At 44.2% G+C, this 25,800-nt stretch overlaps 1 long non-coding RNA gene across 2 annotated transcripts in view; it reads left to right on the top strand.

The window, feature by feature from the left end:
- LOC309792150 overlaps nt 1-23,795 on the top strand; it is an 86,668-nt gene extending 62,873 nt beyond the window's left edge. The window contains exons 4-6 of one of the 2 annotated variants that reach the window (XR_014291607.1): nt 2,078-2,219; nt 18,469-18,517; nt 21,501-23,795. This is a non-coding gene — a long non-coding RNA (uncharacterized lncRNA). Of the gene's footprint in view, nt 1-2,077; nt 2,220-18,468; nt 21,465-21,500 lie in introns of those variants that run through there. The other variant, XR_014291608.1, reaches the window with a different exon arrangement.
- Nucleotides 23,796-25,800: the final 2,005 nt, after the last annotated feature.

Here is a 25,800-nt window from a genome sequence, read left to right on the forward strand (position 1 = left end):
GCCTTTATTGTGGGCCTTTAATCAGAGTTCCATGTTTAAAATGTATGTTTTTCATGCTGGACTGTTAGCTTCTGAAGGTCAGGGACATATTTTATTGATCCTTGTTTCCCCTGTGTCTTGTACATAACAGGGGCTTTATAAAGGTTCTTTGAGGGCTAACTGAATGACTGAATGAGGGAGGGAATAGATATTTGACAATGAGAACAAAATGTGGCTAAATTTCAAGTTGCTCTCCAAGGAAAATTTAGGAAGTAACTTTCACGTATGTAAACACACACCAACAGGCAGGGACAGGGTCAAGGCCTCCAGTGTGCAGATAGTATTACTTAACAAATACTATAAGGTTAAACAGTAGCTAAAATAGCTTAGCTGTGGTGTCGAATGATTAGTTTATGCAGCCTCGCAACACAAACCTGAAGAGCAGCTTGTTTATTTTTCATCCGTACTGTCAGCAACAGCACCTGTGTTTTGGGACAGAACTCTCACGTGAGCAGTTAATGACACTCACTTGGTAAAAGCACATGTTTCTAGAAACTCTGCTTTTCTTGATTTCACACTGCACCCAGATACTGGCAGCCAATAGGTTTTGTTTTGTTTTGTTTTTAAACTAAAAATATAAGTGCCCTGGTGGTGATAAGGTAAGAATTGTATAGTCTAAATGGTATAACTCACTTCTAATTTTCATCATAGTACAAGGTCTGAGATAGACCTGGGTCTGAATCCAATTTCTCCTACTCAAAAGTTGTATGATTTGGGGCAAGTTTCATAACCTGTTTGAGCTTCATTTTCCTCATTTGGAAAGGAGAGATAATACCAGCCTCCAGTGAACTGGTAAATGTTTAACAAATGGCTCTCAGGGCAAAAAACCAAAAAAAACCCTGGTTTTAGTGTTTGCTAATTTTCATGGTGTAATTATTCCCACAATGGCCTGTTTCAAGCTGCCAATGTGATGTCCCTGAACACAGAGAGGGGAAGAGATGGACAGTTGAGTACAAAATGGTAAAGTATTTCCACCATACAGTAGATGTCATCACCTCTAGGGCCTAGATGATAGTCAAACAGTGACTGATGAAGTGATGAATTTTAAGTACTTATTACCTTTGGTTTTAATATGTATTTAAACATAACATATATTTATATAATTTGATTTTTAATAATGGCTGAATATAGACACCAGCTCATCAAATTCCTGAAAATTTAACAATTGTCCCTTGTGAGCTGCCAGTTTCCAGCACACAACTGCCCAGCTCCAGCTCTTGGATTTCGTAAACAACACTGCAACAAACAGATTTCTCTATGGTACCTACCCACATCACAGGATGTATGACTGGCATGTGACCCAGTACTCTGCCAGATTGTTCTCCAGAATGGCCATAGCAGCTTACCTTCCTTCCCATCAGCAGTGCCCGAGGGCTTCCATATCCCCCTCACAAGGTGCATCACTGCAGGATGAGTAAAATGAGGATGGACACTGCAACTCCATGCAGCGTTCCAAGAAACAGCCAAGCATCTGTCCTGGAACATGGACCCATCTTACAAGCATAGTGCTTAGTGATAAAAAGTAAAAGCAGAAGGAGATCTATAACACAATACTATTCATTTCAGTACATACAAAACAACAGACTTTCTTTTCAAGAACAGACAAATAAAAAATGCGCATCAGATATGTTTGAACTGTTGCCGGTGGAGGGCAGGGATTCACTATGTCAGCAGTATTTATTGGGCATTATATGGGATTGTGTATCTACAAGCATCTGACATGGTACTTGCCACTTGGTCTCTTCCCTCACCCTGGCCAGCAAAAGCTATGCTGATTTTATGAGCCACATCCTTGAATGAGCTGTGCAAGGTTGCACATTTAAAAAATGTTTCCAGAAAAATACATGGATCCTGTGTTTACTGTATTTCCACAGTTAAGCAATATTTTCAGTATAGGAGGGACACCTAGCAATCATCAAAGCGTAACAACATCATGGCCCATGTATCTCTTATGTGGCCGCCATTCATTTTAACACTTTCCGAGCAACAAGCAATTTCAACTCTGTCTTATGTATATTATCCCACTTAATCTTCCCAGAAAAGATTTGAAGCTCAGAGAAGCCACATTTTGCCGAAGATGAAAAAACTAGCAAGAACAAGGGCCACAGCTGTCTAGCTAATACAGGAGTGACCAGGTCCCCTGCCAGGGAGAACAAGAAAGGCCCATGTGGACTTTGCTGGTAAGTGTGGGACCACTGGGCTGCACCCTACATATCGATTACACTCTCCGTTCCAAGGCAGGAAGCAAATATAACAACAATGATTAACTTACAAGTGTGAATTATTTGATACTGAAGTAAAGGTAAAGCTGGTAAGGACCTTGGAGGTTAAAAAAAAAACACCACCACACAACAACAACCTTGCCTTTATTCACATGATTAGAATAACAAGGCTTAGAAAATTCACCTTTTCTAATTTGCCCAAGGTCATCCAGAAAATTGTCCACATAGCCAGGAGAGGAAGCCCGATTTCCCAACTCTTAGACTAAGTGTGGTTTAATAGAATCGGATAGACGGGCAATCCTAGAAATCTACAGGGTGATTGATTAGCTAGCTATAAAGCCTAGACAAGCTGCTGGATGTTCCCAAGCCACTGTTTCCTCAGTCATAAAAGCGGTGACACCTCATATACTCACATGACTCATACAGCTGTTGGCAAAGGTCATTCATCCATCCATTTATGTATTCCTTCAACAAGAGGCACCTTCTCTGTGCCATGCACTGTTGTAGGCACAGGATGCACTAGTGAGTATATCGAAGTCCCTGCCCTTGTGGAGCTTACATTCTAGTAAACGTATATTCAGGTAGCTAAACAAATAAACATATTAATTAATCAATGAATCAATCAATCAATGAGCACTGTAAAAAAATACTAAGAGTAAGGAGAGTGATGGAGAAGGTTAAGGAGGTCAGATATAAGATATGAACAGAGACCTAAGTGAAATGAAGGAGCAAGCCATTCCAAAGTCTGGAGGTAGAACATTCTAAGGAGACCAGCAAGAAAAAGGCTCCAAGAGAGTAATAAACTTGGCTTGTTCCCAGCCTCCCATGCAACTGAGGGTGACCATGCAACCTGATCCTGACCAATGAGACCTGAGAACACATTTGCTGAAGAATATCGAGAAAAGCTGCCTCCAAATTAAAGAAGGGCCCTCTTTCCCACTCAATCTCTTTTCTTCCTGTCTTGAACACAGTTATGTGAAGACACAATGGCCAGAGCCGTGAAAAGCCATTTTGCAAATATGAGGCAACAGGCAACTTCTCTGCTCTCCTCCAAACAGAACCAAAGATTGGAGCCAGGAGTGTGAGATGCTTAAAGCTCTCTCCTAAACTGAGCACAGAGAGGTCAACTAACTTGCCCAACATCACACAGCTAGTATGATGTAGAGCCAGGCCTTGAACCCAAGTATTTTATCCCAAAATGGCTGCTTTTATTTTTTCCACTGCATCCTTTTCCTTGCCTACAGTCCTCCTCTCAGCCCTTTTCTCTTCCTACACTCTTCCTAGGCAGTCGTACCCAGGGCCAAGCTGTCAACCATCACTTCTAGGAGAGAATTCAAAATCTACATTTTTAGTCCTGGGCTCTCTAATAAGAGCCAATCCCTCACCCTCAAATTTCTGCTAGATGGTCCCATCAGCTGTCTTATTTCAAGTTCCTTGTGCCTACAACTGAGCACATTTCCCCCTCCAGTGCCCTCCAACTATGTGTCCTTTCCTTGACTTAGTTCATTTTAGGTAATGAAAGCTCAGTCCTCCCAGTCACCACGAGGTGTTGAGGACAGAGCATGGGTTTTGAAATCTAACAGGCTTGGGTTGGAATTGACCAGCCTTCAGTTGCATAATCCTTGGGAGGGCTAAAGAAAGAGATCTGGCATGAGCTTCCAGGAGCAATAACCAAAGCCACACTGCCAACCTGAGCTGCCAAGGGAGCTGGCAGCTCCAGAGCCTCAGTTGCCACTGTCCTGGTCAAGGGGGAAACCAGCATAATCAGGAAGCAGCCACTGCAGCTCCAGCCCCACAACCTGTCTGCTGCAATTCACTCTGCAGAATAGAACCCCTTCTCCTTATCTCGTCCTGAACCTGTATCCTCTTTCCATCAGATCAGTGGTACTCTGCAGCAGCCAATTCCACTGTCTTTCTAGTTACCATTTTCCTCATGCCTCTCTAATGCCAGAAATATTATACCAGGAGTATGCCCCCTGTCACCGGTATCCCAACCCAATTCACGGCCAATGTCAGTTTTCCCAACTTCTCCCTCTACCTGTTCCTGCCGTCGTTTCTTCCTTCCTTACAAACTTTCAACATGCAACTCCCCATCTCAGAGTCTGTCTGCAGGGATCTCAGTCTGAGGCAGTTGGTACTGGAAGTGGTCCTGGGAAGCCGACTCTGAAATGGGATTTCACTTAGCCATAAAAAAAAGAATGAAATAATGCCATTTGCAGAAACATAGATGGACCTAGAGATTATCATACTAAATGAAGTAAACCAGACAAAGAAAGACAAATATCATAGGATATCACCTATATGTGGAATCAGAAAAATGATACGAAGGAACTTATTTACAGAACAGAGACAGACTCACAGACAGAAAACAAACTTATGGTTACCAAAGGGGAAAGGGGGGTGGGGTGGAGGGGAGGGATAAACTAGGAGTTTGGGATTAGCAGATACAAACTACTATATGTGAAATGAACAACAAGGACCTATTGTATAGCAGAGGGAACTATATTCAATATCTTGTAATAAACTATAATGGAAAAGAATCTGAAAAAATACATACATAACTGAATCACTTTGCTGTACACCAGAAACTAACACAACATTTTAAATCAACTGGACATCAATTAAAACTAAAATAAAATGGGATTTTAGAGATGGACCATTTGCTGTCCAGCTAGCAGTGAGGACCCCTTCACTGGTGTTAGGGGGAGGATGACAGCCCTTGACATGTTGTGGTGGAGTTGTAGTCTGAGGGAGTGCATAATTGAAATAGCGAGAAAGCGGTGGTTCTGGAGTTTGAAACTCGGTCCCTGTGACTCTGAAGCCTGTGTTTCTTTTTTTTTTTTTTTTTCTTTTTTTATGACAAATTGTATTCCAAAGCGGCTCTAGTAGTACCAGAGACATTGATGTAGAGTTTGAATATTGTTTCAGGTAAAGTGAAAATGGATAAAAATAATATTTCTAGTTAATATATTTTTAGATAATGTGATTTTAAATTGAGTTAAAATGTAATAAATATTAATGAACTTATTTACAAAACAGAAACAGACTCACAGACATAGAAAACAAACCTACGGTTACCAAAGGGGAAAGGAGAGGGGAATAAATTAGATAAACAACAAGGTCCTACTGTGTAGCATAGGGCACTAGGTACTCAGTATCTTGTAATAAACTATAATGGAAAAGAAAAAATGTAATAAATATTAAAAATAGATATCTTACTATTTTATCTATTTTGAAAGGTTTATATATTCAGAATTACAGGGGAGTTTTTTCATTTTGTTTTTTAAGGAGAACCACTTTATTTTGAGTAGTAAACAAAACTCCATTTATAACATAATAAAAATATCTTCCATCAATTTCTTCACAGTTAGTCCAAAGAATAAAACCTCTGACTTAGAGTTTACATTTAACCTTAAATATTCTGAAATCCATCCATGTCAACTTTGGAATTTTAGTCTTGCCTGATACTATGAAATAGGGCAAACCTTGATCAATGGGCAAATTCCTAATTTTTGCCATTCAGCCACTTTTCTGGATCTTGCTCTCTGATTCCGTACATTCCAGAGTGTTCAATGGATTTGTAATGAACTTCCAAGATGAAGGGGAATTTCTTGCTCATTGTTTGCCTGAAACCTTGGCTTGTGTTCATCTTTTTAAATAAAAAGTATGCTCCAAAAATGCCCACAAGTTCAGCTAATAAAACTCCTTTAAAGATCTTTTTTTTTACTTCTATGAAGTATTTTTTAACATATTTATTGGAGTATAATTGCTCTACAATGGTGCATTAGCTTCTGCTGTATAACAAAGTGAATCAGCTATATGTATACACATATCCCCATATCCCCTCCCTCTTGTGTCTCTCTCCCACCCTCCCTATCCCATCCCTCTAGGTGGTCACAAAGCACTGAGCTGATCTCCCTGTGCTATGCGGCTGCTTCCCACCAGGCATCCATTCTACATTTGATAGTGTATATATGTCCATGCCACTCTCTCACCTCGTCCCAGCCCACCCCTCACCCTCCCCGTGTCCTCAAGTCCACTGTCTATGTCTTCGTCTTTATTCCTGTCCTGCCCCTAGGTTCTTCAGAACCTTTTTTTTTTTTTTAGATTCCATATATATGTGTTAGCATACGGTATTTGTTTTTCTCTTTCTGACTTACTTCACTCTGTATGACAGACTCTAGGTCCGTCCACCTCACAACAAATCAATTTTGTTCGCTTTATGGCTGAGTAATATTCCATTGTATATATGTGCCACATCTTCTTTATCCATTCATCTGTCGATGGACACTTAGGTTGCTTCCATGTCTTGGCTACTGTAAATAGTGTCTTGGTGCTCAGGCCGGGTGTCAGTCCTGAGCCTATGAGGTGGGAGAGCCGAGTTCAGGACACTGGTCCAGCAGAGACCTCCTGGCCCCACGTAATATCAATCGGCAAAAGCTCTCCCAGAGATCTCCATCTTAAAGCTAGGACCCAGCTCCACTCAACGACCAGCAAGCTCCACTGCTGGACATCCTATGCCAAACAACTAGCAAGACAGGAACACAACCCCACCCATCAGCGGAGAGGCTGTGTTTCTATTTCAGTGTTAAACATCAGCTGTGTGACCTTGGCTGGATCCCCTAACCCCTTTTCTAGCTCTGAAATTCTACAGCTCTACCCCGAGGGAACGTATTACCCGATGAGCTATAATGGCATAATCCAGTAATGTCTTAACTAGTGCCATGTATCTGGTTCTCTTTCTTTCCAGTATTTGTTTCCAGGGAGGATAAGCACAGTTCTGCTCAGCCATCATCATACTGTTTAGGTTCCCTATTTCTCATCCTGCTCATGGGAGATAATGGATGATTTGTCCTGAAGCATGTAGTTCATTTAACAGCTCAAATCCTCTTCCTCCTTTACCCTGCTTCCCCCAGTTACCACGTTCTGTGCTTCATTGTAAAACACATCCTTCTTTCCACTATATTGACCCCAAGTATTTCATCAATTCACTTGTGTCACTGAAAGCCAAGTGTTTATTCAGGCTGGCTACAAACAAAGGCTACTCTGTGAGGTGGTGACTGCAGTCAAGCTGACCAGATTACCTTTCACAAGATGGGTTGCTTTTTATTTGTAAAATGGCAGTATCTTTTGTAGACATGATACATCGGTGGCACATAATTGCACCAACCTAACAGATAGTCTGTGGTCATCTTGATCTGTATTTACTCCTAGTTTTATCCATCTTTTGTCACTGTATTTACAGAGTTGTACTATTGTGTAGTTACAATTTTATATTTTGTTTATTTGACCTCCTTCAAAGGTTTTTCCATTCTGTTAACCTGGACTTCAGTGTTTTAATCATCACTTTATATTAGCAAGAATTTATTGGTTCACTCAACAAACATTTACTTAATAACTACTTAAGTATTCCTTTGTGGATTTCTCCCAGTTTTTATTATTGTCAAATAATGTGATAAATGTCTTTGTGTACATACCTCTCTTGATCTTCTTGTTTATTTTCTTAGGATAAATTCCCCAAAGTGGGATCATTAGGATGAACATTTCTGTAGCTCTTAAAGCTAACAGCCAACCACGTGTGACTATATCATTGACTCTATTTTTTCATGCTCCCAGTCATTCAGGAGATAAAATCCCTCCTTTTTTGTAAATTCAGGACCCCCCACCCCACCCCTAAACTGGCTTTTGCCTGTCTCTCTCCCTCATTTCTCAACACTCCTCAATTTTGCATTTCCCTCGCTTCCACCCATACAAAACGTACATAGATTTTTATGTGCAGGATACCTTGTTTTGAACATATTCCTGTTACCATAGGTGCTGTACTGGAGCAGAATGCTGGACAAATGGCCAAATAGTCAGTATAAAACTTTATCCTCTTTGCTCAGAGCTATAGACTCAATTGTGTCTCCCAAAATTCATAGGCTGAAACCTTAACCCCCAGTGTGATTGTATTTGGAGATGGGGCCCTTGAGAGGTGATTACTTTAAATTTTTTTTTTTATTGGAGTGTAATTGCTTTACAATGTGGTGTTAGTTTCTGCTGTACAGTGAAGTGAATCAGCTGTATGTATACATATATCCCCTCCCTCTTGCATCCCCCTCCCCTACCCATTCCCACCCAGCTAGGTCATCACAGAGCACCGAGCTGAGCTCCCTGTGCTATACAGCAAGTTCCCACTAGCTATCTATTTTACACATAGTAGTGTATTTATGTCAAACCTAATCTCCCAATTCATCCCACCCTCCCCTTCCCCCTCTGTGTCCACATGTCCATTCTCTATGTCTGCGTTTCTATTCCTGCCCTGCGAATAGGTTCATCTGTACCATTTTTCTAGATTCCACATATATGCGTTAATATACGATACTTGTTTTTCTCTTTCTGACTTAGTTCACTCTGTATGAGCTCCTGGAGCTCAATATCAAAAAAGCAAACAACCCCATTAAAAAATGGGCAGGGGCTTCCCTGGTGGCACAGTGGTTGAGAGTCCGCCTGCTGATGCAGGGAACACGGGTTCGTGCCCCGGTCCAGGAGGATCCCACGTGCCGCGGAGCGGCTGGGCCCGTGAGCCATGGCCGCTGAGCCTGTGCGTCCGGAGCCTGTGCTCTGCAACGGGAGAGGCCACAGCAGTGAGAGGCCCGCGTACCGCAAAAAAAAAAAAAAAAAAAAGGGCAGAAGACCTAAATAGACATTCCACCAAAGAAGACATACAGATGGCCAAGAGGCACATGAAAATATGCTCAACATCAGTAATTATTAGAGAAATGCAAATGAAAACTACAATGAGGTATCACCTCACAGCGGTTAGAATGGGCATCATCAGAAAATCTACAAACAATAAATGCTGGAGAGGGTGTGGAGAAAAGGGAACCCTCTTGCACTGTTGGTGGGAATGTAAATTGATACAGCCTCTGTGAAGAACAGTATAGAAAAGCCTTAAAAAACTAAAAATAGAACTACCATATGATGGGGCCTTTGGGAGGTGATTACTTTTAGATGAGGTCCTGAGGATGGGGTCCTCATAATGGGATAGTGTCCTTATAAGGAGAGAACAAAGATCTCTCCCTGTCTCTCTCTCTCTCTGTCATGTGAGGACACAGCAAGAACACAGTCATCGGTAGAATATAGTGGGCACTCCTGGGGTGCAGAAGGGTCTGTTTCTTGGCCCAGGGGTGACTGCATGGGTGTTCACTTTACAATAATTTATTCAACTCTATATGTACATTTTATGCTTTGTGTACATAATGTATTTTAAACTTCAAAATGCTTTAAAAAAACTACCTCAAATCCCAGATATTTTTAAGATGCAATGAAATAGGATACTATAGTAAAATGGACAGATTTAACTAACCAAACACACCAGGCATATTCATTATCAGAAATAAGCTTTGATCATTGTCATCCACCTTTCATTAATTCTGGACTTCCAGACTGAAGCCCAAGCGGCTTTCAACCAGCACCAGAGACCAGAGATGCTTCAGACTAATTTACATTTCCTTTGGTTTACTCAGAGCTTAGTATAATGATGATGCCTCATTATGATAAAAAAGGAATTAAAAACACAAAATTCCAGGGCCCCAGAAAGAGTGCGGAAAAGATTATCTCAAAATAAGAAGTAAAACGAGTGGCCTAGATTCCATCCCTGCTGACCTGGAGGCTGTGATTTACCTGATTTGGTTCTTCACAGTTGTAAGTTCCATAACTGTATTTCACAAGCTTGGTATATTTAGCTATCTTTTGGAGGTATGTGTGTTATAAATAATAGTAGTTGAAACCTTGTTAGGACTTTGCCGATTTGGTGTTTTGGAGAAGTGTTGAATTTTTTAGAAAATCTATTAGGAAAAATATTCATATAAGCCAATTATTTACATGAATGAAATTTCAGAAAGAATGCTTAAACAAGGTTTCCAAACAGTCTAATGATCTTTAGAAAAGTGAAGAAGGTATACTCCAGGAACAAGTTATAATAGCATCAGTCCTCTGAAAGCAGTAGGCTATGAATGTTAGCAGATGGTTTGTGATCGTTAGTAATGATTAAAAATCAGCATGGTTTTTCTAGGGAAATTTTTTCTCATTAGTCTTATTTCCATTTTTAAGAGAGTTACTAGGTTCATGGATAAAGAGAATGTCACAGACACACCACATCTCAATGTTCACAAGGCATGGGTGCTGGTTCAATTAAGCAGTTAATGTTTTTTTAAAAGCTGTCAGGTTACTAAAATTGTCATGCCAACCTCAAAGAACTCAATGCTTCAGCCTGCCCATATAACACTTGATAAATATCTGGATTAAGAGGAAGAAAACCTACTTATCAACTGTACATGTGACCCAGAACTGGAAGAAGAGTTTATACCTTGCACTGCAGACTCACACGTAGAAGGATTTAAACATGTTCTAAAAGAGGACTGTAGCTACTGAAAAGCAGTAGGTTAGAAAAAGTTCAGCAACACAAGGTCAGGATTGAGACAATCTGACTTGACCTCAGTGTAGCTGGAAAAGACCCAAAGTTTTAGCCAAGTGCAGTCTACATTTGAGCCAACAATGTGATGTGGCCACATGCAAAGCCAACGTGGTTTTAGGCTGTATTAATACAAGCATAGTGTCCACATCAAGTGGGTGATGTCCTCACAGTGTTCTAGACTCATTAGAGCAGAAATACTCTTCAATTTGGAGTGTCTCATGTTGAGAGGGAAATGATAAACCAAAAAATGAGCAGAGGACAAGTGGGATTATGGATGATCTGGAAATCAAGCCATGTGAGAAGACCTGAGAATATTTCACCTTAGAGGGAACCTGGGAGCCGTCTTTAAATATTTGGATGGCTATCAGAAGGAGGAAGTTCTTTTCATTGGTTGGTTGGTTGCTTTTCCAACGTGCTGCAAAGGGTAGAATTCAGAGAAATTTCATAGAATGGTAGATTTCAAATTAAGAAAGAATTTCTACAGTTTGGGCCAATGCAACATGGAAGGGGCATCCCTGTGAAGTATTGGACACAAGGGATCCAGAAGAGCACATGCACAGGGACTGAGGTAAGAACGAGGGATAATACCTCACGAATGGTAACTGGCAAGGTCTTTACAGACAGTAAAGGAACCATACAGACCTGCCATCAATCCTATCTTTCTATACTTAATAGCTCTGTGACTGTGAGCAAGTTATTTAACCTCTCTGAGCTTTGGTTTCCTTATTTATAAAATGGGAATGGTAACATACTCATCTCACAGGACTTCTTTTTTTAATTGAAATGTAGTTGATTTACAATGTTGTGTTAATCTCTGTTGCACAGCAAAGTGATTTATATATATATATATATATATATATATATATAAAATATATACATATATTATTTTTTTAATATTCTTTTCCATTATGTTTCATCACCGAATATTGAATATAGGTCCCTGTGCTATACAGTAGGACCTTGTTGTATATCCATTTTCTATATAATTCACAGAACTTTTTTGATGATTAAATAAGACAGTGCTCTTATTGATAACCCTTGTGGAAATTACTTCAGTGGAATTACTTCAGATCCTCAAACCTGCAAGGCAGAAAGATTTTTATCCCCTGATAAAGTCTCCTTTGCCTAGAAATCACGTTTGCCTATGGTGAATTTTTCTATAACAATTGGGAGTACTTGGCACTTTTACTATCCAAATTAGGCAAAAAAGTTGTGATTTCATGTTATCATCAGCCCCCATTTTTGCCATTCCTGTCCTGGAGACAGTAATAGGTTCAAAGCCATCTTTCACACTTACCTCGACCCTCTCCTCGCTGGACTGTTTGCTCAGCTGTAGACTCAGGGCAGAATCCTTCTGCATCCGTCTCCTTAGCCAGGCAAGCTTGGCAGATTGCACAGCCCCTCGCTGCACAGTACAAGAGCAATGCAGCTGACACCCGGACATGACTTGGTATTGCATGCCATGGAGGAATTAAAATAGGGAGATGTGCTAGGCAGAAGCCCAAAGTGGCTCAAGACTCTTGACCCCTGGTGTATATCCTTGCAGAGTCCCCTTCCCTGGAGTGTGAATAGGTTGGGTTTCATTTTGGTTATTAGGTAAAATGAGGAAGAGGTTTGGTAGATACAGTGAAGGTCCCAAACCAGCTGCCTTTGAGTTACTCCAAAAGAAGTTTATCCTGAGTGAGTCTGACCAAATCAGGTGAGCCCTTGAAAGGGACCTGGCAGTTCATAAGGAAGAGATTTAAAGTACAAAAGATTCTCCTGCTGGCTTTGAAGAATTAGTCTGCCACGTGAGCTGGCCTAGAGAGGGAGCAACGTGACAAGGAACTGTAGGCTTCTAGGAACTGAGAGTGGGCCCCAGCCAACAGCCAGCAAGAAACTGGGGGTCTCAACCACACAGTCACAAGGGGATGACTCCTGTCAACAACCAGTGAGCTTAGCGTAAGACCCCGAACCTCAGATGGGACCCCAGCCCAAATGACACCTTGATTCTAGTCTGGTGAGACCCTGACCAGAGAACCCAGTTAACCCGTGTCCAGACTTCTGACCCACAGAACCTGTGAGATAATAGATGTGTACAGCTTTAAGTCTCTAAATGTGCGGTAATATGTTTTGCAATAACTACATGCAATGCAGAGTGTGTGCAGGAGTGAGAAACCCATTTGGCCATCCCTGTCATTTTCTCTTGAGAGCCTGCATTTTCTGTGGCATTGCAGTAAAAAAATCAATGTCCTTCTTTGCTCAGAAGGGAAGGGAAGTGTAAATTTTGGCAGGGCCTCGTGGAGATATAGCTCCCCAGGTGCTTGGTAGAGTAGAAAGAAGTAGATAAGTGGGTTCTATTATCTTCACTATCCTGCGGAGGCCAAGGAGGAGAAGCAGGCTCTGAGGTCTAGACCCACGTACCTCCCCTACCAGTCTAGGTCTGGAAGCTTCTGGGTCCAGAGCTAAGAAGAGAGGTCCAGACTGAATATGGCTTTAGGAGGCATCTGCATATGGATGGTAATGAGTCTGCAGTGGATGTCTCCATTGCCAGAAAGATTGTGAATGGTGAGAACAGAAGATGTGGAAAAGAATCCTGGGAAACACCTACACTTACATTTAAGAAACAGCCAGAAAAGAGCAGACTGGCAAAGCCAACTGAAGTGGAGCCGTGCAGGGGCAGGAAGGAAATGGGGAGGGTGTGATGTCACGAGAGCCAAGGAAGAGAGGAGAGAAAAAGGGAGGATCAGAAGAACTAAACACGGCGGAGAGGCAGGTACAGTGCAGACCTGAGAAGGGCTTATTCAACTTAAGGTTGACAAGGTTGTCAGAGATCTTGGCCAGAGCAGTTTCAGAGGAGTATTGGGGCAGGAGCCAGAGCGAGGTGATGTGACGGGTAAATACAGTACAGAATAAGGATGGAGCATCATTCTTTCAAGAACTTTGGGGCTTCCCTCGTGGTACAGTGGATAAGAATCCGCCTGTCAATGCAGGGGACACGGGTTCGAGCCCTGGTCCAGGAAGATCCCACATGCCATGGAGCAACTAAGCCTGTGTGCCACAACTACTGAGCCCACGAGCCACACTACTGAAGCCCACGTGCCTAGAGCCAGTTCTCCACAACAAGAGAAGCCACCGCAATGAGAAGCCTGTGCACTGCAACGAAGAGTAGCCCCCGCTCGCCGCAACTAAGAGAAAGCCCGCGTGCAGCAACGAAGACCCAATGCAGCCAAAAATAAATAAAATTAAATCTTTAAAAAAAAAAAAAGAACTTTGTGCAGGGTGGGGAGAGACAGGAGGAGGAGGACAGTGAGGGACTGTGGGGGGAGCAAGAATTGGTTTGAATTCTGACGGGAAGGAGTCAATATAGATGGAGAAGACTTCCACCAAGAAGGACTTTTGTTCCCTAAGCCCAGGTCTTTTACAATATCTGCAAGCCTTTTGAGACGATGGGGGAGAATTTGGGATTCGTAAAGGGTTAGGTGGGCTTTAGATTGTTTCTAGAGACACATTTCTGTTCTTGTGAAGACTTGATTTGTAAGACAGTACAGTTATTTTTAATTCCTCAAAAAAAAAAAAATGGGCTGCAACTTGAATGAAATAAGGTGCTTACCCACTCATCCAACTACATATCTGAAATTTGCTTCTTTGTATCGGAGAGAAGGTCTTCAACTAAGATGGAAATCAAAAGAAAAAAAATAGAAACATAACATATTTTTCTCTTATGTATTTATAAACTTTCCAGAGCACCTACTGTGTGTAAGGCCCCGGCTGCGTTGGATACTGTAGTTGGGGAGGGGTGGAGAAAGGTTGCAATTCGAGGTTAATAATTTTCCACCCTATTCTTAGAAACATCTTCAAAGCCATGCTAACAGGTTGGCTCTGGTAGATAAGGTGCCATCAACCCTTGCCTCTGATGTTATTTGGTACTCAGTCTTCTAGACATTGTTCCACTAATTGGCTCCCCAGAGCTGCTTGCCTGGCTCTGCCAAGGGGTGATTAGCAGGCTGTGCTGATGTGGCTCCCAGTCCTCTCGAGGGATATAGCACGTGAGCTGGAGCCCTTGGAAAGCTGGGGGCCGGAGAGGGTCCTTCCTAAGGCCAGAGCATCCCATGGTTCCGGAGGCCTGAGGCTAAATTCCATGCAAGGGGCCCTTGTGCTTTATTTTTTCTCTGCGTTGACTTATCCTGGGAAAGACTTGGGACAAAGTACCATTGTTTAGCTTGTGGACACAAGAAACAAACAAAAAGACAGGGCTAAGAAGGGAACGGGGCATTCTAAGCTTGGGCTTCTCAAACTATCTGTATAAAGGTTTGTTTTGTTTAATTTCTTCGTGTAGACTCACTTCCTGTCATTGGACCTGTAACACATTGTTCATGGACATGCCTTGGTTCAACGACCTGGCTTTGGTCAATTCCTTCTTTTAACAGTGATGCTAATTTGGATGCCTTACCCGTGCCCGGGAGTTAGCGGTGGTCAACCGTGTTTACCTTCAGAGCCCAGCGAGCTCAGGTCGGAGCCTTCATTGCAGAGACTCTGGCTCACCCCCCTTCCAGTGGGTTTCCAGGGAAACAGGCCCCCAGACAAAGATTTGAGTGCTAGGAGATTACAGGGAAATGACCCCAGAAAGAATTGTTAAAAGATTGGGAAAATGAAATGAGGCAAGGAAGGAGTCACTGAGAGGGGGCATGATAAGCAAGTCATCATGGGGGCAACTGGCCTTGGTCCTGCTCGGGGAAGTTCTGAGAAATCGGGGGACACTCACCTCGAAGTCAGTCCACTCAGGGCGCAGGGTTTGGTGTTAATGCAAAGCTGCCGTGCACAGGTTGAGAGCTGCTGGTGGTAATCCTTCCTCACTTCCTGCCAGCAGGCTCTAGTGCGCAGAGAGCTTCCAGGCAAGAACAGGCAGGGAGCTCGGGCTGGAAAAGCTGGACAAGGACGGAGTCAGCAGCCTGTTCTATGCGTGCAGCCTCCAGGTGCAGTGCCATCATGCCTGCGTTTTCCTTTTGCTCCGTGCCCGTCGCATTGTTTGAATTATCTATTTCCTTGTTTCTTTCATAAAGTCTAGGACCTAGACTGTGAGCTCCTCTAAGGCAGAGGCTGTTCCCTCGATCTCTGAACCTCATCGTAGGGTGTGGTCTGTAGTACCCAGAAGATGAGTAATGCATGACTCTGACCCTCACAACACCCCAGGGTGGGATTGCTCTTATCCTCATTTTATAGATGAAGAAACTGAGGCTCTGACAGTGCTGTGACCTGCACAAGGTTATGTAGCCAACCAGTGGCAGACTCAGATCTCCCAATTCCAAATCCTGGTTCTTCTTTGTCTGATTACAGCTACCAAGAATTTTCATCTCCATTCCTTACCCCCATGCTACCCTACAATGCACACACCTACACACACTTTTGACTCCCAATCTGTACATACTTGATACCTTTTTTGGAAGCAGGCATGGCTTTCTTGACAGAAGAGAAGCCATTTTTCGCCTAAGCCATTTTGTGATCTAAGCCTGGCCACAGTGCTTGCCCTGGAACAGCTCTCAGTAATTCATGATCTTAAGGGAACAAAAGAATGCAGGAACAAACTGTTACCAGGCAAGAGAAGTAACAACAGCAAAGATAATGTATCAGTTGTGAAGACTCCCAATCTCTTTCGATGGTGTGGTAGAGATTAGCCTGAAGCGCCCAACCCCAGATCAACTGGAACCTAGGAGATGATGATGTTGACCTTTTCTGACCCTCCTGACTTCAGTCAACTAAAGCTCTGACTCTGTTGACAGCCCACGCTCCTTCATGAACATGCATGTACATGAACATGCATGAAGCTTAAAACTTCCCCAATGCAGCTGTTAGGAGAGACAGTGCTTTGGGAAAGTTCCCCGATATTGTCCTCACTGGCTGCAAGTAATAAATCCTTCCTTCTCCTACTCTTTGGCTTGGTAGTGTCTTTTGGCTCGACACCCACCAAGAGGTGAACCCAGTTTTCGGGTAACAAGAATATTCTTTTTTTTTTTTTTGCCGTACGCAGGCCTCTCACTGCTGTGGCCTCTCCCATTGTGGAGCACAGGCTCCAGACGCGCAGGCTCAGCGGCCATGGCTCACGGGCCCAGCTGCTCCGCGGCATGTGGGATCTTCCCGGACCGGGGCACGAGCCTGCGTCCCCTGCACCGGCAGGCGGACTCTCAACCACTGCGCCACCAGGGAAGCCCAAGAATATTCTTGATAGATATTTACAGGTTGCAAACCCGGCCGGGGTCTATGGAGTTGTCCTTCTTGAAGCCGTTCAGGATGGCCCCCAATGGACTTCACAATATAAAAGCAAGGGAAGGAGAGTGGCTTCAGCTCTATCTCCCTCAGGCTCACCGTGAACTGTCTCCTGGAGTCATACCCACCCTGTATCTCCTGAAAGTGTTTTTGATTTCGGTGACTCTTAGCAGGCTCAGCTGTGCCTGTTGACTTTTTTCCTGGAAGGACTTCTTTGTTTTGGTTTGGGTTTTTTGAATTTTATTTTGTTTATTTTTTTATACAGCAGGTTCTTATTATCTATGTTATACATATCAGTGTATACGTGTCAATCCCAATCTCCCAATTCATCCCACCACCAGCCCCCTGCTGCCACTTTCCCCTCTTGGTGTCCATACGTTTGTTGTCTACATCTGTGTCTCTATTTCTGCCCTGCAAACTGGTTCATCTGTACCATTTTTCTAGGTTCGACATATATGCGTTAATATACGATATTTGGTTTTCTCTTTCTGACCCTGGAAGGACTTCTGACTCTTGCTTCTGAGTACAGGCCCTGTGCCTGGTCCTACCATTCTCTCCATCGCTCTGCTGTCCTGCCACACTGGGCTTCTGGGAATTCCTCAACCAATGTCTTGCTGTCCCCATCCTGGGGACTTTGCATATGCTATTCCCTCTGCCTGGAAAGCAGTTCCCTTGCTTCTGCCTAATTACCTGTAACCCTTCCCATTGATCAGCTCTGGTGTCTTCCTGAGGGAAGACTTCATGCTCTGCATCCTTGCCTCCTTCACCCTCCACACCTGAGTGAGCCCTCTTACACTCACTCACCTGGAAACTGTGCTACTTTCCTCTTGGCAATTATTCCAGCTTAAAAGTGGACACTAGGGGCTTCCCTGGGGGCACAGTGGTTGAGAGTCCGCCTGCCAATGCAGGGGACACGGGTTCGTGCCCCGGTCCGGGAAGATCCCACATGCTGCGGAGCAGCTGGGCCCGTGAGCCATGGCCGCTGAGCCTGCGCGTCCGGAGCCTGTGCTCCGCAACGGGAGAGGCCACAACAGTGAGAGGCCCACGTACCACAAAAAACAAAAAAAAAGTGGACACTATTTATTGGCATCATCTGTGGGCAGGACAACTTCCCCTTTTAGAGTCTAAATTCCCTGAGAAGAAGGAACAATGTCTGGTTTTGCTCAGCACTTCATCTCTAGCTCAGAGCTGGTGTTCAAATGTTTGGATCGCATGAATGGATTAATGATCAAACTAAAAGCTAATCCTCACCAGCTCCTCCCAAGATAACCATTATTAATCTCATTTTATAGATAAGGAGACAAAAGTCAGAAGGTTTGGGCTTGCCTAAGGCCAAACAACTTTTGAGGATGACAGCTCAGCCTTTGGATTTAGAGCTGCCTGATTTCAACAGCTTGGGGACCTTGGGGAAGAAGGCTGGATGGAGTCATTTAGGGAAATTTGAGTCCTACCTGTTTGTTTTCTTTGTTGATGCTCATGAAATTATTTAGTTCTCTGTGTTGATAGGAAACTGAGATGCAAGCAACACGACTGGAGGAATGAAGATCATGACAAGGTGAGGCTCGGCCTCTGTCATGGGGATCAATGAAGTGGGCAGCCAGGTGTTTACCATAACAGTTCTACCAAGAGACCTGAACAGCAGCACAATGCAGAGCGATTTCCTTGCCCAAAAATGGTTGTGTGTGTGTTTTGTTTTGTTTTGCTCTTTTGTCTTGAGGGAACTGCATTCTTTGCTTGAATAATTGGTGGGATACAAAGTAAGCAGACTGGGGACTTCCCTGGCGGTCCGGTCCAGTGGTTAAGACTCCACACTTCCAATGCAGCGTGTGTGGGTTTGATCCCTGGTTGGGGAGAACTAAGATTCCACATGCCACGTGGTGTGACCAAAAAAAAAAATAATACTATTAATAAAATAAATAAATACAAAGTAAGCAGGCTGGAAACGCACTGCTTTTGTAGGCAATTACTAGGCTAGGAGTTGAGAGGTGGGGGCTCTGGGTGCAGCAGTGTCAGACCCTTCCTGTATCCACCACCCATCACCCTCGGTACGCATATCAGCTGCCCGACCCCAGACCCATTCTGATTGGAAACTAAAATGAATTAATCAGCCTCAGCCCCTCACTCTCCTGCTCAGATTTACCCCACCTCCACGCCTGCCACAGCTGGGCAGTCCCAACTTGCATGTGCAAACAGAACCTAAATGATGAGCACTAAAAACCACATTCAGAAAGGGAGCTATTCCTTAAGGACTCATTGCTTTGTAGACAGTCTTTGACACCTCCCGTTCCCCAGCATTTTGTATGTGTTTAACTTTGTTTATCCCCGAAGACTGAACACACAGAGCCCTGGCTTAAGTCTGAGGAGTTGTCCCTATTGGGCTTAACAAGCCGCTGCTTTTGACCAGCTTACTATGAGTGTCATTGCTTTCCGTGCCCCATTCCACTGATCTTCACAGAATAATATTATGGAAAGATCAATAGAACTATGTTTTTATTTTATTTATTTATTTATTTATTTATTTATTTATTTTTAAAAGGTGGTGTTTTTTTAAAATTAATTAATTTATTTTGGGCTGCATTGGGTCTTCGTTGCTGAGCATGGATTTTCTCTAGTTGCTGCGAGCGGGGGCTACTCTTCGTTGTGGTGCGCGGGCTTCTCATTGCGGTGGCTTCTCTTGTTGCGCGGAGCACGGACTCTAGAGCTCAGGCTCAGTAGTTGTGGCGCATGGGCTTAGTTGCTCCACGGCATGTGGGATCTTCCTGGACCAGAGCTCGAACCCGTGTCCCCTGCATTGGCAGGCGGATTCTTAATCACTGCGCCACCAGGGAAGCCCTAGAACTAAGTTTAAAAAAAAAAAAAAAAGTTGTTCTAACAGCAAAACCTTTTTTTTTTTTTTTTCCAAGTGGTATCTTACAGGGAGCCTCAGTATAGAGGTCCATGTGGGCAGAACTGCTGGTGTTGGAGGGTTTCAGGGGACCTGCAGGCCAGCCCAGGCCAATCCAGCTCTCCGGAGCAGTGGGAAAGCCATCACGCTCAAATAATCACTCGAGTCCACTTGCAGCAAAGTTTGTAGAACAAAGGTGTCGACTGTTGAAACTGAGCTCTCCTACAGCAGGCAGGGCCCCCATGTCCTGCCCTGAAATGTTTGTTTGTGATCCCCAAACCTTCTGATGTGTGAATGTCTGCCTTTGCACATGGATAGTGGTCATGAGCGTCAGTGTATAATTCGTGAAAACTGACCCAGTGCTGGAAAGAACATAAAGCAAGGCCACCTGCAGTAGGTGGCCGGGGTGTGATCATTTTAAATTCTCAACCCGCATCCATTCTTCTCTCCTTACCTACCATGTTCCCATTCTAATAACTGGGGTTCTGTGGCCATGGTCTTCACTCTCACCCTCATGACCCTGTTAATGAATGCCAGTTCTAACATCTGGGGTCAGCAGAGCCCTGGTCCCTGCTTCCCAGTCTGCTTCTCAGCTGCCTGAGACCCCGGTTTCCGACTAAAACTGGAGGCTGGGCCTTATCTGCCTCTGCCCACCTCCTTGGATCCGATGCCTTGCCTCCTGAGATGGTTATAAAGTGCGTAAATCAGGGATGGACTTACAGTTGGCATTCAATATCATTTGACATTTTTGTTGTTATTGTTATTTTTACTTTTTAAAAATTCTGACTCCTATTTCGTGCAACCCTGGAACCAGTGAAAATCATGTTTCACCCTCTTGGGATCATGAGGTCAGCTTTAACAGTAATGGCATGACATGTCATAGTCATATGCACTTAATCTCTATTACGGCCCTCCTGAGGGATTTACTGATCTTACTTTATAGCAAACGAACAAGCAAACCTCACGCCCTCAGGTTGCTCTGTCAGTGTTCCATTTGCAGATTAGGTATGAGAGGAAGTCCCTTAATAAGTAAAAAGGTAATAAAATATGAAAACACACACAAATACACACGAAAAAGCCAATTAGAACTGCTATTATAATGGTTACACTCGATAGTCCAGCATTGTCAAAGATCACGTTTTATTTTGAATTTTAGTAAGCAAAGTGTTTTGTTTTGTTTTGTTTTTTTTTTCTGTACGCGGGCCTCTCACTGTTGTGGCCTCTCCCGCTGCGGAGCACAGGCTCCGGACGTGCAGGCTCAGGGGCCGAGGCTCACGGGCCCAGCTGCTCCACGGCATGTGGGATCTTCCCGGACCGGGGCACGAACCCGTGTCCCCTGCATCGGCAGGCGGACTCTCAACCACCGCGCCACCAGGGAAGCCCAGCAAAGTGTTTTTTGAAGTACGTATTTATTTGATTGGACTTAGGATCAGCTACGCCCACTGTCCAACTTCAGTGCTGATGTCAGCGCTGCTCCTCCTGTACTTATGTTCTTGGGAAAAAGCACCCACGGCTCTTGGGAGGTTTTGTTTGCCTTTTCCTCCAATGAAAAGGGCCTCAGAAAAAAGGGTCTCGTTTAAGGCTCTGATAAAAGCTTGGGAGCCTTTCCCTGGGAAAAGTGCCCACGCCAACACAAGTTTGTACGTAATTTCAGGACGTTGATACGTTCCCCCAAAGCCATGGGCCCAGATAAACACTCCTGCTTTCTAGTCCCGACATTGGAAGATGACGATGAAGTTGATATATGAAGAAGCACAAATTGGACAGCTGACCCTAATAAATCATAGAGGAGGAACAGGTGACAAGCACACACTTGTACCCACGTGACTTCACTTCTACTAGCTCGCTCCAGCACAGGACAAGCAGCAGGTGTGGCTCACCGCCCCTGTGCAAGCCGCTGACACGGTGAGAAGGACGGAGCAGAGGCAGGACCGGGCTGTGCTGATCTGATAAGGGGATTAAGTTTCGGCTTCCCTCCCACCATCCCTAATGCCCTCGGACTAAGCAGCTGCCCCAGCGCAGCTCTTCCTCGGATGCAAAACGTCTCTCTGCCCAGGCAGACGCTGCATGCTGGCCCCCAGAGGCACCAGCCTTTCCTCAAACACATGGTGATGTTCTTTACACCTTTGCCCAGGCTTACCCTCTGTGGGTGATGCCCCGCCCCTCCGGTCAAGTACCCACTTGCTCTTCGAGACTGGCTCAGGTTTCACCTCTGAGCTGTTGCCCTAGTTCTGGGGGTGGGTTTAGCTGCTCCCTCCTGCGCTCTGCTCGCCCCACACACACCCCTCTCTTCCTGTGCTTACTACACCGTAAATGTGGGACTCCTACAGCAGTTTTTCACATGATTGTCTTCTCTATCAAGAGGATGAGCTTCCTGAGGACAAAGACCAGCTTCTTACACAGCGTCTGGCGCATAACAGTTATTTTATAAACATTTCTGGTTGGACTTCCCTGGCGGTCCAGTGGTTAGGACTCTGAGCTTCCACTGCCGGGGCCCGGGTTCGATCCCTGGTCGGGGAGATAAGATCCCGCAAACCCGGCAGCATGGCCAAAAAAGAAAAAGAAAAGTTTTGGGGATGCTATGACTGAGTGATATATATATGGTCAACCTATGAAAAGAAAGTGAGCAGTATGATACAGGACACGTGTAGGAGACACACACACTGGAGAGGCACCAAGTTCAGGAAAACTTTCCTAAAAGTAAAGACAAGTCACAGGATATATAGGAGCAGCCTGAAGCAGAGGGAGCAGTGTGATACCTGAGCAGCTCAAAGGGGACACAGACGGTGCACCTGGCAGGCCAGAGGCTCTGAACCTGGAGCCTGGACCCCAAGAGCAGCTCACAGCGGAGTCCCCGGAGGGCCTCCTGGAGCAGGAAGGTGCTGTGGGACTCCATCTGCCTTCCCCACACTCTATAACAAGAGCAAGCACTTGGTTTTGTTTTGTTTTGTTTGGCTGCACTGTGGCTTGTGGGATCTTAGTTCCTTGACCAGGGAATCGAACCCGGGCCCCCTGAAATAAAAGTACCGAGTCCTAACCACTGGACTGCCAGGGACTTCCCAAGAGCGAGCACATTGAAAGTTTGTTTTCGTGCAGACGTCTCATTTTCCTAGTGCATCTCACAGATCTAATGTTTATCAGGCCTACGTGCTTTCGTTTTCTTTTAATAAAATCCCTGGGCCTTCACCCTGAAGTGAGAGGGTCTGGAAGGAGCAGTATGGCAGGAGGATGAAGCTGGTGCAGCAAACGCCGCAGTCCTGCCCGGACGGGAAGGGATGTTCCATCAGCAGGAAACAGCCCTCAAAACCAGTCACATCAGAAATGGGTGACACCGTGATGAACTGTTAGTGACGAGACATAAATGGAAATTGACGGGTCCGATAGAGGGAACTTAAGAGGGACGATCAAGAGACGTAACACCACCTCCCCTCTGAGCAATCACCTTCAGCCGGCCACTGCCCTTTGGAGCCTCAAAACCCTAGGCATTGGGTTAGCCCAGTGTTTGCACGTATGTTTAGCCACAGACCACTTTTTTGGCGTACATCCTATACAGTAAGTCCAACAGGTCCAGGAGATACAGGAGAAGCAGCAGTGAGGGGGCCAGAGCCCACACACTTCCCCCTCTCCTCCCCAAACCCCATACCCCTGGAGACAGGAAGGTCTCTGAGGAACCCAGGTTGAAACCTATTCCACTAAATTACTGGTCTTAGTCTTGGCATCCCAAACTCCAATGACCCCAAAGTCCAGATGGACAACATAAAAGAGTGACACTGGCTTGTTCTGGCTTTGACAAAATTGGGGTGTCCTAATAGAGGGAGCCCCAGAGGAAAAGCTGTGCTTCCTCCACGGAATTGATTGTTGCTGGACTTTGGCAGACCGAGGAATGCAGCCGGCTCTGTGTTCACAGACCAGATTTTTCCACTGAAGCCAGAAATCCAGATTTTCCCATGAACTCACCTGACTTTTTTAAAAAAAAATTAATAGACTATTTTTTAGAGAAGTTTTAGGTTACAGAAAAAATGCATGGAAAGTACAGGGAGTTCCCATATACTCCCTCCCCCAGCCCCATTCCAGTTTCTCCTATTATTAGCATCTTGCATTCGTGTGGTACATTGGTTACAATTGATGAACCAATATTGATACATCATTACTGACTAAAGGCCATAGTTTACATGCACTCTTTGTGTTGTACATTCTATGCATGTAGACAAATGTATAATGACATGTATCTGCCAACACAGTATCAACCAGAGTCATTTCGTTGCCCTAAAACTTTTCTGTGCTCCACCTATTCATCCCTCTTCATTTACCCTCCCAGGAACCCCTGGCTACCACTGATCTTTTCACTCTCTATTCTTTTCCAGAATGTTCATATCTTTGGAACTGTATAGTATGTAGCCTGTTCAGACGGGCCTCTTTCATTTTGGAAATATGCATTTAAGTTTCCTCCACGTAACAACCGATTATTATTATTATTTTTTTTTTTTGCGGTACGCGGGCCTCTCACTGCTGTGGCCTCTCCCGTTGCGGAGCACAGGCTCCGGACGCACAGGCCCAGCGGCCATGGCTCACGGGCCCAGCCGCTCCGCGGCATGTGGGATCCTCCCAGACCGGGGCATGAACCCGTGTCCCCTGCATTGGCAGGCGGACTCTCAACCACTGCGCCACCAGGGAAGGCCAGCCCAGCACTTTTGACAGCAGCCTGGTTTTCTGGCAAGAGCAAGTTGTCTCAGGCCATTCTGACTTTCCCCGGCTTCCGGGTCCTTTGAAGGAGCCCTGGGTACCACTAACGAAAAATGCTATTGAGACCAATGTGTGTTGTGCTGAGGGTACAATATGTGCGTGCTGGTGACGAGATGGCACACCATGGCCACTGAAAAGGAAGAACTAGAGAGGATGTGGCTTCCTAGGGTCATAATTATGTTCTCAAATTGCTCAGATCATTCTACTATTACAACCTCTTCTTTTATACAGTTTTAAATAGATTTTTCTCTATAACATGCCTATTCAGATTTTAACACTCACTCAGACTGTGATTATCCCAACCTCTGATTTTATCAACTTCTATGTGCCTCAAGGCCCATTATTTTGAGGTCACTCGTATGTATACTTTATCAGAACCTGCTTTCAAGAAAACATCTTATAAAATTATATATCTAACTTTTTCTCTTTTCCTGTAAATGCTCATTTGTCATATACCTATTAGACATAACTATAAAATTATTGACACAAATATATTCAATTATGTTAATTTATTATTATATAACCAAATGCCATTTCATGGTGATACATTTCTGGCACACATTCACTCCTGTGCTAGCCTTGAGAGGCTGATGGACACCAGAGGGCCAGCTGGGAAGCTCATCTCCTCTAGGGACTGTCGTTGAAGCAGGATGCCATTAATAATACAATTTTGAGCAATTTATATTTAATTCCACTAATGCACCTCCATTAATTGAAAGCATTTTGGGATTGTACGCAAATAGAAAGAAAAAAGGTTTTTGCTGACTGAAAATGTGCAAATCACTCAGCAAAGCCAGGGGTGGACTCTTCTCTCCATTTGCAAATCTGGTCCCATAGAAAGGGACCGGCTCTTCGTCATTTCTGTATGCCTGTGGCCAGGCCAGTTTTCAGTTATGATAGGTGCTCAGTGATTCTTCTTTGAATAGAGAAGGAAGAAAATGCCATGAGAATCACGGAGAAAATCATAACTGGCCAAATCATTAACCCGGGACTATCATTCATAATCCACAATTTCTTTTTTTTTTAAATTTGACTTTATTAATATTCTGAGGCAATTGGGTTTTGAGACAAACTTTAAATTGCTTCATTTCCAAAATTCATTTTGGTCATACATCTGGGAGCAATCCGTGTGCTAATCAATAACTAACATTTAAATGCTGTTGCCAGAAAGGCAGCCCAGCACAAAACCAATACTGTCAGCAACTCAGAAT

The sequence above is a fragment of the Mesoplodon mirus genome (genome assembly GCF_964341445.2).
Source record: "Mesoplodon mirus genome assembly, chromosome: 16".
In the NCBI taxonomy this organism is placed as follows: Eukaryota; Metazoa; Chordata; class Mammalia; order Artiodactyla; family Ziphiidae; genus Mesoplodon; species Mesoplodon mirus.